Source organism: Hemicordylus capensis, chromosome 2 (genome assembly GCF_027244095.1).
Source record: "Hemicordylus capensis ecotype Gifberg chromosome 2, rHemCap1.1.pri, whole genome shotgun sequence".
Taxonomy (NCBI): Eukaryota; Metazoa; Chordata; class Lepidosauria; order Squamata; family Cordylidae; genus Hemicordylus; species Hemicordylus capensis.
The window spans coordinates 44,026,789-44,043,036 of NC_069658.1; the positions used below are offsets into that span (position 1 = coordinate 44,026,789).

The 16,248-nt window shown below is 42.3% G+C and overlaps 1 long non-coding RNA gene across 1 annotated transcript in view; it reads left to right on the forward strand.

Annotated features, from left to right (window-relative positions):
* The window catches only part of LOC128342006 (uncharacterized), a 51,922-nt gene extending 36,506 nt beyond the window's left edge, over positions 1 to 15,416 (forward strand). The window contains exon 4 of the long non-coding RNA XR_008314718.1: positions 15,325 to 15,416. This is a non-coding gene — a long non-coding RNA (uncharacterized LOC128342006). The remainder of the gene's footprint in view (positions 1 to 15,324) is intronic.
* Positions 15,417 to 16,248: the final 832 nt, after the last annotated feature.

Here is a 16,248-nt window from a genome sequence, read left to right on the forward strand (position 1 = left end):
ATCTCCCAGTGTACTTTGCTCATCCCTCCCAGGAACCCCCCCCCACACACACACACACTATGACGAGGAACCATACCAGGACTTGCGGCGGGGTCTAGAAGTTTAGCACAGACTAAATGCCCTATTGTGATTTCTCCACTATGTTTTAGATAGGTTTTGTCTGAAGTCGTAGACCTTACATCATGGAAGAATTCCCACTTGAATAAGTTGGTCCACTCATTGGAATACTATATTGGTTCTTAAATGTATCTCTGTGTTGCAAAAGGGAACACACTAATGTTGGAGATACAGCTCCAGATGGCATCGACTTTTTGAACTAGTAACTCTAAGGACCACTAGTAGAAATAGTCAGTTAAGGTCTCCGTCTCTTTCCTGTTTATCTCAGTCTCTGTGACCCCTTAATTGATGGAGTGTATTCAGAAGCTTCCTGGAAGTGACCTTCTTCCCAGAATGCTTCTAGCTCTCTTTCTGAGAGAAAGAGCCTCTCTGAGCACCATGCTTCTATAGGTCTCTTTCTGACCACCATGTAGTCAGAAGTAGTTATAGGTCTTTTCTATCATCATGTACTTCTGAATAAGGTAGATTAGTTTAACCTTAAATCAATTCCATGCTTATCATTTACAAGTTGTTGCTCCTGAGACCCTGTTAACTTTTGCTGTAATGGGAGTGAGTTACCTCCTGAAATACTCTGCAATACAAGTAATTACTCCCTACAACTAGAAGCTGGAAGTTAGCGGCCCCTTAGAAAGCACATAATTAGAATTATGCAGAAGGTCTTGAGATCAGTCCCTTGAATCTCCAGATGTGTCTCACATGGCTATGTGTATGAGGCTTTGCCCTTTGAGAATCTGAGCAGATTCTGCCCATCTGAGCAGATGGCTGCGGCTGAACTGGTCTGACTTGATATTGAGCAGCTTCCTGTATTCATGTGTTCACTGTACACATCCTCTGAGAATCCACTGATGTTCTTAAGCAGACAATTCCTTAAGATCCTAGGAGGTATGGCCTTTGGGCATTGACGTCCATTCAGCCAGATCTTTTTAGACCTTTGACAAAGTGTTTGTGAATAGACATAAAACAGACAAATGCTGATCAAATTCAGCAGTAGTACCCTCAACTTTGTCTAAGCCATGCTTTGATGTGAATGCCCTTAGAATGCTGGGAACTTTTTTTAAAATCACCCTCTTTTCTCCAGTGATCCTTCTTGATCTAACATAGTCTTGTTTGTGCTGTGCTGTGGATACTGCAAGACCAGGAATTTGCCTTAGAAGTGCATGGGAGGACCAGGTCATGGGGTACTGTTTCAGGTGGCAACAAAATGTCCCTGTCTACCCAATATCCAGTCTAGGAAGGTGTGAAACAGATTAAGAGCGTTCCGTGAGTCAGTGGAAAGATGTGCAACATTTTTTCAATTACAATTTTTAAAAATAAATAGAGGAGGATGACCTAGAGAGGGGCGGGGGGAAGAGCAGTGTGACACAGAGAGAGCATTGGGGAAAGGCAGCAGATGTTGTAAAAGATCTTCTTTCATGTTCCCCGTGTACCAGAAATGTGCAGACGTATGCTGGCAGAGCCTCAGTCAGAGCACAGAGTGAGGCTATATCTTACACATCTGGAAGCTATTTGGCAGAGTGTAGAGTTCAAATGCTTTCTGCCTCAGCTGGTTTCAGGCATACCTTTTTAGTGCCGACGCTCAGCTTGGGACAGTTCAGTGCCCAGAACTCATTAACATGGTAGGGGGAGGGCAGCGGGGGTCCCAGGTAGCTCTCGAACAAGTCATTCCAGCACTTACCATAGGTGTGCCTTTCTGCTGCCCCACTCTTGTCTTTTCTACCCCTTCAGCTGCATTGGGAGAAAAAAAGGACTAGTAACGGAGAGATGGAGGGGGAGCGAAAGATGAGCGAGAAGAAAACGGCACCGCAGCTGAGTGAAGGCTGGCCCTCTATCAAAAGACAAAATGTACTTGGACAAAGTCCAGTACATGAGTTAACTTGAGTGCAAAGCAAGCCATTCAGAGCATAGAAAGAAAGAGGAAAATAAAGTCTTTCCTTCAGAGCTGTGTGTGTGTGGGGGGGGGTCACCCGCAGAGCCTTTTTCACTCCTCACTGCAACCTACCACAGCTTTCCATTTGCATTACAGTTGGTGGGGGGAGGCGCAAAGGGCACCTCTGGCGACCTGGGAGAATTCTTCATTTTATGTCCTATTTATCAAGCATTTTTCTAGACGGAAAAGGAGATCTGTGTCTGGCAAGGGCTGCTATGCATGCAAACCTCTTGCACTTGGCCTGGAATGCAAAATATGGGCCTCCCGCGATACTAAGTATTAGTAGGAGGCCAATTGGCTTATGAAGCAGAATGTTCCAATTTATGCAGGGACTTTGTTTTGAGAAGCACAGAGAATTGTAAGACTGGCAGCCTATGGAAGAGAACGGCACACAGAGGAGGGCAGACACACAGCAAGCATGAGGGCGAAGGGCAAAAGCACACTTTCTCTTATTGGAGGAGCTATCATTTAGTGGCTGAGCAGATGCTAGATATGGTTCCATGTCCAATCCCTCTAGCATCTCTTTCCTTTTAAAATGGTGGCTCTCTCATACTTTGCAGGGAAAGGGCAACTGTCTCTATCCAACCCCAGCACAACACCCCTCCAGTGGTTGTTCATGGTGTCTACCTTCTTGTCTTTCTTCTTTTCTTTTCTTTTTTTAAAAAAAGGTTGTGAGCCCTTTGAGAATACAGATACACCCCTCCCCTCATGTAAACTGCCCTGAGAACTTTTGGTTTGAAAAATGGTATGTGTGTAGCTCCCTCTCCCTCCCTCCCTCCCTCTGCGCGCATGTGTGTGTAGTAATTTGTAGTGACTGAATAACTGGGCTGGGAGAGGCCTCTGCCTGAGTCTTTGCAGCAGACAATATTGGCCTTTGAGTGACTTATTGGTCTCATTCAGTAGGGAGCATATTTTCTTGTTTTCCCAGATCCCACTGAAAAACCTCTAATCCAGGGGTTAAGGTTGTGCACCAGCACCAAAGTTGGATGTTCTTGGTCTTCAACTTCCATCAGTTGAAGGACCCAACTTCAAGAACCCTTGATCCCATTTCCCTGCTTGGTTATAGGCATCTGTCATGACTTTAACCTTTGTAGGTATTTCTGGAACGTCTCCATAATCTGCTATCATTTTCACCAACTAACCACTTGAAGGCTGCTTTTCAGCACCCACCGTCTCCCCCTCCCCCCACCATTACAACTGTAGGAACACATGTCAACTCTGCTAATTAACTATGGCAAATTGAGTGTCTTCTGATCTTCCTGTCTTGCCTCCTATTATGTGCTGACAGACGGGTATTTCAGTGTCATTGCTTGCCTAAGAATAACTGTAGGATCACACTGGACCTTTGGTTATGAAAGTTCATAATACAAAGTGCTGGTTATTACCTTTAAAGCGCTGAACGGCTACCTTAGAGAGCGCCTTCTTTGGTATGATCCCCATCAACAAGGTCATCTGGAGAGGTCCATCTCCAATACCACCAGTACGTCTAGAGGCGACCCAGAACCGGGCCTTTTCTGTAGCTGCTCCTGCCCTATGGAATGCACTCCTGGCAGATATCCGCAGTTTAGGTTCAGTGTTGGCCTTTAAGAGAGCCCTAAAAACTTACTTGTTTGTCCTGGCCTTCCAAGGTTTTAAAATTATTTTTAAAAGTATTTTAATTAGTTTTAAATGGTTTTAAATTGTTTTTAAATTGTTTTAATATTGTTTTTAGCACTGTGCCTTAAATGGTGTGTGTTTTTACGTCTTTTTAAATTTGTTGTACACCGCCCAGAGCTTTTGGATGGGGTGGTTGATAAATGAAACAAACAAACAAGCAAACAAACAAACAAATAATGCTAGCACAAAGCAGTGAGCCCTTGAAGGAGACACAGTGGTCATCTTCTCATTGAGTAAATGGGTGGAGGAGGGAAGGGGAAGGGTGTTGTATAAAAAGAACAATGTATAGTGAAGGACAAGTGAATTCTTTTTTGTGTGTGTGTTGGGTTTATAATTATAATTATTTGTCAGAACTTGGAATAACTATTGTCCTTTTTGTAGTTTTTGTAGCTTAGACTGAATATTATCTGAATTAACTGTAGAATAGTCAAAATATTTGTGCGTTTTCACAATTTTGCTAATGCTGAACAATTCTTCCTTTTCTTGATGATTTGTTTTAATTTGCTCTTTGTGAAAATCTTGCCTTTTCATTGACATTGTTCTCATTTGTACTCACTTGCCTTCAATGATGTCATGTTTCCAAATTGTGAGACCATTGTGCTCACAGAGTGAATAGACGGGATCACCCATGTTCACTAATCCAAGAAGTATGGGGAAAAAGAGGTGAATGTGTTGGGAATTCTCTCTGGTAAGAGAATCCCTTTTTCATTATAGCAGAGTGCACAGAGGCACAACACAGCGGTATTTGGTTAGGCATGCGTGTATGCTGAGAGTAAAGTAACTTGGAGCCAGTTCATAGTTTCAAATCAATATATATGGCATTTATTAGAGAACTCCATTCTGGATAGGAAAGTGAGGAGATGGGATCTCTAATCTATCTAGCTAGCTGGATGCAGATGGATTCTGCATCTCTGCACACATGGTGCAGGGGAGAGGAGCTTGCCATGTTGCAAGGTAGAAGGAACAGGAAGAGAAGGGAGAGAGGAAGGAAGTGGCTAGAAGTAAGTAAGTCCCCTGAGAGTAGCAATCTCCATTCCAAAGGGATAGTGTCAGAGAAGTAGAGCAGGGATGACCAATGTCTTGACCCTCTAGCCCTCTGACTCACTAGTCTGTCCTCCTATGTCACTGAGACAAGAGACAGCGCAAAGTCCTTCTCTTCCAACAGAATGAACCATCCCCCCATTAGTTTGATTCCTAATTGGCCTTGGCAAAGTAAACTATTCCTGATCCCCGCTCCCGTTGAAAAATCATACTGAGCCAAGTCATGAACTCCATCATGTGCCCATTACTTGGATTGTAATGGGGTCCAATTCCTGTGAATTTTCACCACCCCTCCCTTGCCTCCTATCCATATACCTTCCAGCTGCTCAAGTGATGGAGAGGTTTGGATGCTCTTAACTGATGACTGGATGAAAGTAAACAAGCTGAAATTACAACCAGACAAGAAAAAGTTTCTTCTGGTTAGGAGAACAAGATGCTGTCCTCTGGAATGATCAGCATTCTTGGATCCAGCAGTGCTTATGGCCCATGGAGCAAACATCCAGCTTTGACTGGTGTGCCAATTGTGTGCATTTCCTGCTCACCTCCTCGTCACCTCCTGTCTAGACTACTGTCATACGCTCTCCATTTTCAAGAACATCAGAAACCGCTTTGAAGTTCTGAACCTCATTGATAGGGAACCAGAGGAACTGTGGAATGAAATCAAAGAAGTTATTAAGTACGTAATTCAGAAACTTCAGTTAGTTCAAAATGCAGCAGCCAGATTGGTCTCTGGGGTAACCCAGAGAGACCATATTGTGCCTGTTTTAAAACAGCTGCATTGGCTGCCGATATGTTTCTGGGCGAAATACAAAGTGCTGGTTATTACCTTAAAAGCTCTGAATGGCTTGGGTCCGGGCTACCTTAGAGAGTGCCTTCTTCAATATGATCCCCATCGCTCATTGAGGTCATCTGAAGAGGTCCGTCTCCAGTTACCACCGGTGAGTCTGGTGGCGACTCAGAACCGGGCCTTTTCTGTAGCTGCTCCTGGTCTATGGAATGCATTCCCGGCAGATATCCGCAGTTAGGCTTGCTGTCGGCCGTTAAGAGAGCCCTAAAAAACTTATTTGTTTGTCCTGGCATTCCAAGGCTTGTAAAGTGTTGTTGCTCTCCGGTCCTAGTCCAGCACTTTAACCACTACACCACGCTGGCTCAGAATTCAGCTGCAAGAATTTTGACAGACCGTATACACTTGGAGCACAATGCATCTTCTCTACATCAGCTGCATTGTTTGCCAATAGGTTTCTGTGCATGATTCAAAGTGCTGATCATTACCTTAAAGCCCATCACAGCTTAGAACCAATATACAGTACATGAAGGACCACCTCACCCCACATGAACAACTTGTTTATTGCTGCTTTTGTCTTTTAAATGGCTCACATGATGTGCAGCCCTAATGAGAAAGAGAAGATATTGCGGTGCTGATGCTATTGACACAGAAGCAGTGGAATCACTGGGGAGGATGCTGGAATGCTGGAAGTGCAACCGGTACCCTCCCCAGCAGCATCACTGCTCCTTTCTTCACAGCAGTAGCACTACAGCACTACGAGCCAGCGTGGTGTAGTGGTTAGAGTGCTGGACTAGGACTGGGGAGACCCGAGTTCAAATCCCCATTCAGCCATAATACTAGCTGGGTGACTCTGGGCCAGTCACTTCTCTCTCAGCCTAACCTACTTCACAGGGTTGTTGTGAAAGAGAAACTCAAGTATGTATTACACCGCTCTGGGCTCCTTGGAGGAAGAGCGGGATATAAATGTAATAATAAAAATAATAATAATAAATACAGTATCCCCTTGTCCTCATTAGGGCTGCACATTGTTTCAGCCATTGTATTTTTAAAAGCTATTGTAGTTGATGGATATATTAATGTTTCAATTTATCTATTACTTACCAGGTAGAGAAATGGGGTGGAGAGCTGGTCTTGTGGCTCTCTGGAGGCAAGGTGCCTCCAAATACCTGTACAGGGGAGCAACAGCAAGAGAGAAGGCATGCCCTCATCTCTTGCCTGTGGATGTCTTAGAGGCATCTGGGGGACCACTGTGTGAAACAAGATGCTGGACTGGATGGGCCTTGTGCCTGATCCAGCAAGGCTGTTCTTGTGTTCTTATGTGGTAGCAAGCATGAATTGTATAAATTCATGTATGAATTATATAAATTCAACAATAAATAAAAATAAATTGTCCCCTTTGCCAAGCAGAGTCTGCCCTGTGTTGCATTTGAATGGGAGACTACATGTCTGATCACTGTAAGATATTCCCCTTAAGGGATGGGGCTGCTTTGGGAAAAGCCACCTGTATGCTTGCTGGCAAAAGGTTCCAAGTTCCCTCCCTGGCATCCCCAAGACAGGGCTGAGAGAGATTCCTGCCTGCAATCATGGAAAAGCCACTGCCAGTCTGTGTAGACAATACTGAGTTAGATGGACCAATGGTCTCACTCTGTGGCAGCTTCCAATCTTCCTGTGTACCTTAAATTTCTCCCTGGGGGTGGGGAAGGTGGAGTACAAATAGTTGAATTACCACCAACAACAACAACACAGTTTCATCCTCCTTCACTTCATCCTGTTGTTGCCATTGCGTTCTCATCTTCCATCCTTTTATTTGTAGTTGTTTCTTAGTGGAGCACTTTTATGTATATATGTACTGTTATGGATTGCTGGACAACCATTTCTTTTGAAGGGACTGAATCCAGCAGGCCAAATTAATGTTCCTGAATAGCCAATAGATATTTATTGAATGGGAGCTGGTTGGGAGATATTAAAAGATGGTTCTGCAATATAAAAAGCCACCAGGGTTGGAAGAGGTGACCCTCAGGCTAAGAACAGTGGGGTGATATAAGGTGTGAGTGTGAAGAAAGCAGGAGTTTGCAGTTTGAGGACAGATTGAAGAGATTCTGAAAAAACTGAAGGCCTGAAGGCCCTTTGGAGTGCAGACCCTCTCTGTGGAGATCTAATGTGGCAGATTTGTCTTGCAGGGAGTGCACAGTTTCCTTTCCTTTTCTGATCCTCATTGTGTACATTTGTAAATAAACCAAATATTACAAAAACAAAAAATACCCCACTATGTTTCCACTGACCTTGTCTCCGAAAGAAGCTAAACCCCTGTTTAACTGATTAAAAAGGAACATTTTAAAGTGATGATTCTCTTATATTAAGCATAGGAGAGCAACTGTCCCTATCCAAACCCAGTACAGCATTCCTCCAGTGGTTGTTGATGGTGTCTACCTTATATATCTTTTTTATTTAAGTTATTTATTTATGTAACATATTGGCATACTGCCTAAAACCAAGTCTCTGGGCGGTTTACAATAGAACAGTTTTAGGGCGGTTTTAGACTATGAGTCCATTTGGGACAGGGAACCATCTTACTTATTTATTTTTTCTATGTAAACTGCTCTGAGAGCTTTTGTAGAAAAGAGGTATATACATATTCGTAGCAGTAAGCCTAGGTAGTGCTGCCCTTGGAAGTTCCTCACTGCTCGAGGAACTGAGGAGTGCATAACAATACACATTTTATCTGTATCTATAGGGTGTGTGTGTGTGTGTATAAACATGCAAACACGCATTTGTACTACACTCTGAGCCACCCCTTTAATGATCTCTTTGATTTACAATCTGGTTTTCCAGTGGCAGAAGCCAGTAATCCATTTGCTTTTTTTTTTTTTTTTTTTTATTGCTGCCAGACATTGGCTGATGGTTTAAAATGTATATCTACTCTGATTGCCAGATCATTTTATTGCCGGGGTCATGCAGCTTGTTTCCATTTAAGGCATCATTTCACTTTTTTTGCTATTGTTTGACCTAGTTCTCAGCAGAGAACAGTTTTCCACATTAAAATGATAGTATGCACATCCCCAGTGGAGTGTTTCCACCCCCACCACTCGTTTCCATATTTCCAGACACACATTACTGGATGTAATTTGCTTTAACTGTGGATGTCAGTGCTGCCTTGTAACAAGTCGAATAGATGGCACTGGAACATTTCTTCCAACACGTCATTCAGCATGGAGATACCACTTGGTTAAGAGGAATGAAGCATGTGTGGGGTAAAAACAGTCTATGTGGAAGGATTATATGGGGATCACAGCACTAATACCCTCAAGACTCTCCTGTTTTCGCAGGCTTTTAATTAGAATTAATTTTTAATAATTTTAACAATTTGTTTTAATAACTGTTTTGTGCTGTTTTATTGTGTTATGTATTTTAATGGTTTGATTTTTAAATATTTTAAATTTTGTATACCACCTAGAGCTGTAGCACTTACATTTTTTAATATACCGCTTTATAGCTGGAGCTCTCTAAGCGGTTTACAATGATTTAGCATATTGCCCCCAACATTCTGGGTACTCATTTTACCGACCTCGGAAGGATGGAAGGCTGAGTCAACCTTGAGCCCCTGGTCAGGATCGAACTTGTAACCTTCTGGTTACAGGGTGGCAGTTTTACCACTGCGCCACCAGGGGCTGTACACATCGGGCAGTATAAAAATATGATAAATAAAATAAATAATACCCAAGTTGGACCAATTGTGCAGTGTGTTGTGCCAAATGTGCTTGTATTCAGCAAACAATTCAGTTTGTATACTTCTTTACAGGAATGTTATTGTTACCCAATATTAGAAGTCATACTGGGGAATATTGTGTGAAAAATACTCTCCCCTTCCCTCAAGAGGAGGTTATGAGTCACCCCAAGATGACTGATGGATGTTCTGGCTAGCTTCCTCTGATTGTTTACTAGTGAAATACTGATAGATGGAAATGGACTAAAGAGAGTACATGATGTGTTCTAACAAATACATTTTAGTTAATTGCCTGATAGCACAATTACTAAATATTTGAAAAATTTAAACAAGCAAGATGGAGGAGTAATCAATCAACTTTTGGCGTGACAGTCCATTTTCTATTCTCCAGTAATGGAATAGCTCTCCAATCAATGTCAGGTAGTTCTGGAGAATCACATAACAGCAAGCATTCTACTTATTCTGGTTTAGGCCTTTCCTATTGCACGTGTAATCAATCAGTCCAGCATAATGTCCCCCCAATGGCTGATGCTGGTGCCTCCGTTGCGTTTCTTTTTAGATTGTGAGCCCTTTTGGGACAGGGAACCATTTTCTTATTCCTTTAGCCAGGTAAACCACTTTGAGACCATTTTTGTATGAAAAACAGTATATCAATATAGTATTAATGAAGAATACAATCTTGTCTACTACTACAGATATTTATATCCCACTCTTCAACCAAAGTTCTCATAGAAAAATAAATACATTAAAAGTCTACAATTTAATTAATTAATTAATTAATTAATATACCGCCTAGTATAAAAATCTCTAGGCGGTTTACAGAATTAAAACATACAATATAACACATTTAAAATTCATAAAAATAAAAATTATAGATAAATGCACGTTAAAAACATTAAAATTTTAAAATACAATCTCAGCTGAAAGCCTGGGAAAACAGGTGAGTCTTCAGGGTCCTCCTAAAAGCAAACAGAGAAGGAGATGCTCTTATTTAAGCAGGGAGCGTGTTCCAAAGCCCTGGGGCAGCCACAGAAAAGGCCCAGTCCCGAGTTGCCACCAAACAGGTTTGCGGCACCCATAGTCGGATCTCTCCAGATGATTTTAATAGGCGACAGGGTTCACGGCAGAGAAGGCGCTCTCTTAAATACCCTGTACCTAAGCTGTTAAGGGCCTTATAGGAAATAACTAGCACTTTGTATTTTGTTCAGAAACCTATTGGCAGCCAGTGCAGTTCTTTTAGAATTGGTTACATATGGTCCCTTTGGATAAACCCAGAGACCAGTCTGGCTGCCGCATTCTGTACCAATTGTAATTTTCGAACTACATACAAAGGCAGCCCCATGTAGAGTGCATTACAGTAGTCAAGCCCAGAGGTTACCAGCATATGTTCTACTGTTTTAAGGTCACTAATCTCCAAGAATGGATGTATCTGGCGTTTCAGCCGAAGCTGATAAAAAGCACTTCTGGCCACAGCCTCAACCTGAGAAACTAGAGAGAGTTTGGGATCCAGGAGCACTCCCAGACTATGAACCTGGTCTTTTAGGGGAGTGTAACCCCATCCAGAACAGGCAGATCTAAGCCATCTCTCAGATCCCAACCCCCTATATACAGTACCTCTGTCTTGCTTGGATTTAACTTCAGTCTGTTATCCCTCATCCAGCCCAATATCGCCTCCAGGCAGGCACTTAGTGGGGTCATGCCATTTCTTGATGAAGTTGGTATGGAAAAATAGATCTGGGTGTCATTAGCATATTGATAGCATCTCAGACCAAACTTCCTGACAATTTCTCCCAACGGTTTCATGTAGATGTTTAAATAAATAAATAAATAAATAAATAAATAAATAAATAAATAGCATTGGAGACAGTATGGAGCCTTGTGGAACCCCACACCAGCTCTTGCTTTTTAGAGCAATAATCTCCAAGTGACACCATCTGGAATCTGCCAGAGAGGTAGGAGTGGAACCAGTGTAAAACAGTGCCATCCAATCCCACCTCCCTCAGGCAACCCAGCAGGATACCATGGTCAATGGTTTCAAAAGCCGCTGAGAGATCCAAAAGGATCAGCAGAGTCACACTCCCTCTGTTGATCGCTTATTAATAGCTTATTTCCAGCAGCTGGTACTATCAACCCTGCTAACTATCTGGAACTATCAGTCCTATTCAGGCACAACACAGAACCAAAGGTCCAGGTTCCGCTCCCCCTGCCCATCGCGCTTACCTGTCTGAATTCATACATAAGAGCTGGTCTCTGCAGAGCAGGGGGAGCCGACTGCCAAGCGTCCTCCTTTGATTGATGGACAGCCACAACAGCCAATCAGGACAGCAAGAGGGAGGTGCTTCCTTTTCTCAACTCCAGTCCCAGGGAAGGCTGCCTCCAGTTCAGCATTCAGACATAATGGAGGTAGCTACAAACCTCAGGCCTGAACAGCGAGCAAGGCAACCTAATACTAGGCACAGGTTTATTGATGATTAAAATACTGAAACGGTGACTATATAGGTGGCTAACTAGGTCAGCACTTTAGAAGTACAATAGCATGTTTGCTGTCAGAGCAAATAGAAGTCACCATGTGCCTCCTTGATCTATGTGTTCTTGCTGCACAGAAACAGATCATGTGATGTATAGATCACAGTGGCAGCAGGCAGTGATGAGCAAAGAATTTAATAGACGTGGGGATTTTGTATGTTTCCCTAAAGGCAGGGAAGCCTTTGATGCTAACATTTTCAAGGCATTAGGTGTGATACTCTTCATGAGCATCTTTAGTAGCTTAAGGAGGAGATATTTTATATGACTTGCAGAATTCCTTTTATGGTTACCTGACGTGAATGAGAATGATGTGCTTCATTTATTGTCGAAAAAAGAAAGAAATGGTTCCATGAAAGGCCATGTAACTGCTTAAGAGGAATGTGATTGCTAATAATAAAAAGAGGCATACTGTATTTAGATAAACTGAATTAGCAACTTCAGATTTAAGTAGACAGAAAACAAGGTTCTGGAAATAATATATAGGAATAAAGGGTCAGAGCAGTTAATATTGAGACTTTTCCCCTTTAAGTTGAAAGATGTATAATGCAGATGAAAGATTCTGTATAAATGCATTAATTTTTTAAAAGCACTCAAAGCCTGGAAACCTGAAAGGGTGCAGAAATGAGATATCCCCAAAAATATTCAGATGTGAAACCACATTGCTACTGCCAAGAGTAAAAGGGGTAGAGAATATGGCATAAAAGGATAATGAATGGAGTTAAAGGGGTATTCAGAGCTCAAAATGGATGCAAAATTAAATGAACACTTCATATTTTTAAGAAGTGACCCCTCCCCCTTTCATGGGGAAAAAAATCTTCTATTGACAATGCACTTTTTAGAATGGGCAACAAAGCAGTTGGCAAAGTTGCACACGATTGTGATGACTTCATAGGAACATAAGAAGCTGCCATATACTGATTCAGAACATTGGTCCATCTAGCTCAGAATTGTCTTCACAGACTGGCAGAGACTTCTCCAAGGTTGCAGGCAGGGATCTTTCTCAGTCCTATCTTGGAGTAGCCAGGGAGGGAACTGGAAACCTTCTGTTCTTCCGAAGTGGCTCCATCCCATGTGGGGAATATATTACAGTGCTCACACTTCTAGTCTCCCTTTCATATGCAACCAGGGCAGACCCTGCTTAGCTAAGGGGACAATCCATGCATGCTACCACAAGACCAGCTCTCCTCTCTTTGTCTCCTCCTGACGTCCATGAAGAGGAAGGTGACAGGAGAAACCAGCAGAAGTTAGGGCTAAACCACGTTATGTTAAACATATAGGCTGGGTTCACACAATCACAAGGATCCTGGTTAAAAAGTTAATCAGGATTTATGAGCCTTGTGGAACTGATTGTGATAACCCAAAATTTCAGGGCAATTCTGCTCAAACTGTTCCGGGCAACCAGCATTCAACCAGCCAGGTTAGATAATTAGGTAATCCTGATTATCTGTTGGATGTGTGTGTGTGATAAATAATCAAGGGGGTGGTGATGGTGGGATTTGTTGGGACCCCTGCTTGGATGCGGAGGTGGGGGGGAGAGGTGTATGTATATATATATATATATATATATATATATACACACACACACACACACACACACTTTTCCATACTGCTGTCCCAATATGGATCTACATATGGCTGCTGTTTTTTGTTTACAGGAAAGGAAACAATGTGTGTTAAGGTTGTGTATAGCTTGGCCCTCAGTGGTGGCAAGCAGCTTTCAGCGGGATTTGACTAACTGTCACTGGATCAGTGCCAGTTTGGCTCTGATAGAGAGATGATTTCATGAACATCATCCCCAAGGCTTATATGGTTAATCACAGAGGCGAAACTATACCCGAACAAGCAGGGAGTGGTGGGGTGGGGAAGGGGACATCCCTGGACCCTAGAGCTGGGTGACGGTTTGCTTTTTGGTCCCCCGCTCCTGCCTCTCTAAATAAAAATGCTGGGGGTGGGCAGTGGGGGAGGTAGGGGTCCATCTTCACATTTTGTCCCAGGGTTTGGCTATGCCACACTGGGCCATCATCAAATGATTTGAAGCAGGGGTTTCTGGATCAGCTTCTTCAATGAGGGGGACTGATAAAATACTGGCGTTCTGCACATTCCCATCTGTAGGAGCCTATGAAATCTTTACTTAGGTCATATTTCATTTCATAGAACAAGCGCTGAAAGTTGAATGTGCTTATGTCAAGCCTCTGGTGGCTTCCGCTGTGTGAGTAAGTTACTGCCAGTGTAAGATCTAACAAGCAGTAAGAAGTGACATGTATGCCTAATGAAGAAGCTGTTACTGTGAATTTGTGTCCAGTGTTGTGTGTGGCCTGTGGACTTAACAAAGGCAATGTGGATGGAATCACTCATGTGGTAGTTATACTACCACGTGATTTGTAGGCCATAGGAGAGCCAGCGTGGTGTAGTGGTTAGAGTGCTGGAGTAGGACCGAGGAGACCCGAGTTCAAATCCCCATTCGGCCATGATACTTGCTAGGTGACTCTGGGCCAGTCACTTCTCTCTCAGCCTAACCTACTTCACGGGGTTGTTGTGAGGAGAAACTTAGCAACAACTTATATACTGCTTTTCAACAAAAGTTTCCAAAGTGGTTTACATAGAGAAATAAATAAATAAGAAGAGGGATTCCTGTCCCCAAGGGGCTCACAAGCTAAATTCCAGCAACAGTCACTGGAGGCACTGTGCTGGGGCTGGATAGGGCCAGTTACTCTCCCCCTGCTAAATACAGAGAATCACCACGTTAAAAAGGTGCCTCTTTGCCCAGTTAGCAGCAATTGGTTAACAATGTACACTGCTCTGGGCTCCTTAGAGGAAGAGCGGAATAGAAATGAAATAAATAGATAGATAGATAGATAGATAGATAGATAGATAGATAGATAGATAGATAGATAGAAGTTCATCAAGAGTAAAGCACTGATTTCAATAGGCTTAAGCATACTTAACTCTGTGTTGTATCATGTCCATATTGGGTTTTCCATTTACTACAAGTCCTATTCAGACATTATGCTGTAAGTGCATTTGCGTGTCTGTATGTTTGTGTATGAGTTTGTGTGAATTACTGATTGTATGTGCATTCGTTTTCAAAATGAATCTGAGTACAGCTCTCTCAAATGCATGGTACGGAGAGGAAATATACTGTTATACATGCATTCAGCATAACATTATGTGCTTGTAGATCTGTATATGCGCACACTGTGCACAGATTGTACACATACATAGTAATGCCTGAATAGGACTATAATGTTCCTTGACACAGATTATTTCCAGAAGCACCATCTTTCTCTTTGACAGGAGCCTGCAATGTATCTTGAAACCTGAGTCTATGTACACTTACTCAAAAGCAGGTCATATTGAGTGCAAGGGGACTTACTCCCAAGTAAGTGTGCATGGGTTGCAGCCTTAACCAGTCATTGATGACAGCCATCTGTATGACATTTATGATGGTATTGGTTAATATTTGTTACTCAGTTACACAATAGATTTCTTTTAATCAATCTTCAAAAGTAGCAACAACAGTGCCTTTTCTTTTAATTTCTTCTACAGCTTTCTCATCGTCACATGGGCATGCCTGTGTAATAAGGCTTTTTATGTACTGTGAAGAATTTGATATTGTACATCCTACCCACTGTATGCACGCATGTCAAATAAACAGGAAAACTGGTATCTTGATCCCATTTACTGAACTGTTTGTTTCTATTTTACAGAATAATGAAGTAAGAATGAATATAGCTAGGTACACATTTGTTTCCCATGACTACAGCAATAGGTAAATACAATAGACAGGAAGGCTTATGCCTGTATTTTTTAGAAATTAAGCACTGGTAATCAAAGCATCCATTTTCAAGCAGTTGAAGCTATCTTGCCATTGCTTCAAATTAGATGCCTGAATTGCTAGTCTCTGTGTTGCCGTAAGTTCAAGTGATGAATGGGCTGCATAGCTTTTATGGGAACTCGTGTATCTCAATCCTAATTTTCTATAAGTTCATTCAATTTAGCCCTAATGCGCACAGAGCACTGAGTCCTTTAATTTTGCAGCCCTGTTTGAAAGAGCAAACTCTGTTTTCAGCCAGGTTAATCTTGAGGTTTGACTGCGGGAGCGCATAGCCTGTTAGATGGTCTAGGAGATAACTCCGTTGTGGGAGTCGAGGGTAGACAAACAAGGGAATCTTTGGGCATCCTCCCACTGCCTTTAAAATGTCTAGTTGCCTTAATTATATGTCTGCAGCAGCATAACAGTCTGTTTACTCTAAGATAATAGGGTAGCTTTACTTTCCAAACAACAAGCATTGCAAAAGCATAGATAATTTATTTTAATGGTTTCATCCAAACTCTTGGCAATTAACATAGTGGCTGAACTCTCATAATCAAGCAGATTAACTTTGCCATCTATAGTCAAGGGCCTTTGAAAAAGATGGTTCTCACCAGTCATGATGATTATTAAGACCATGTTGGGGTTACTACTGAAAT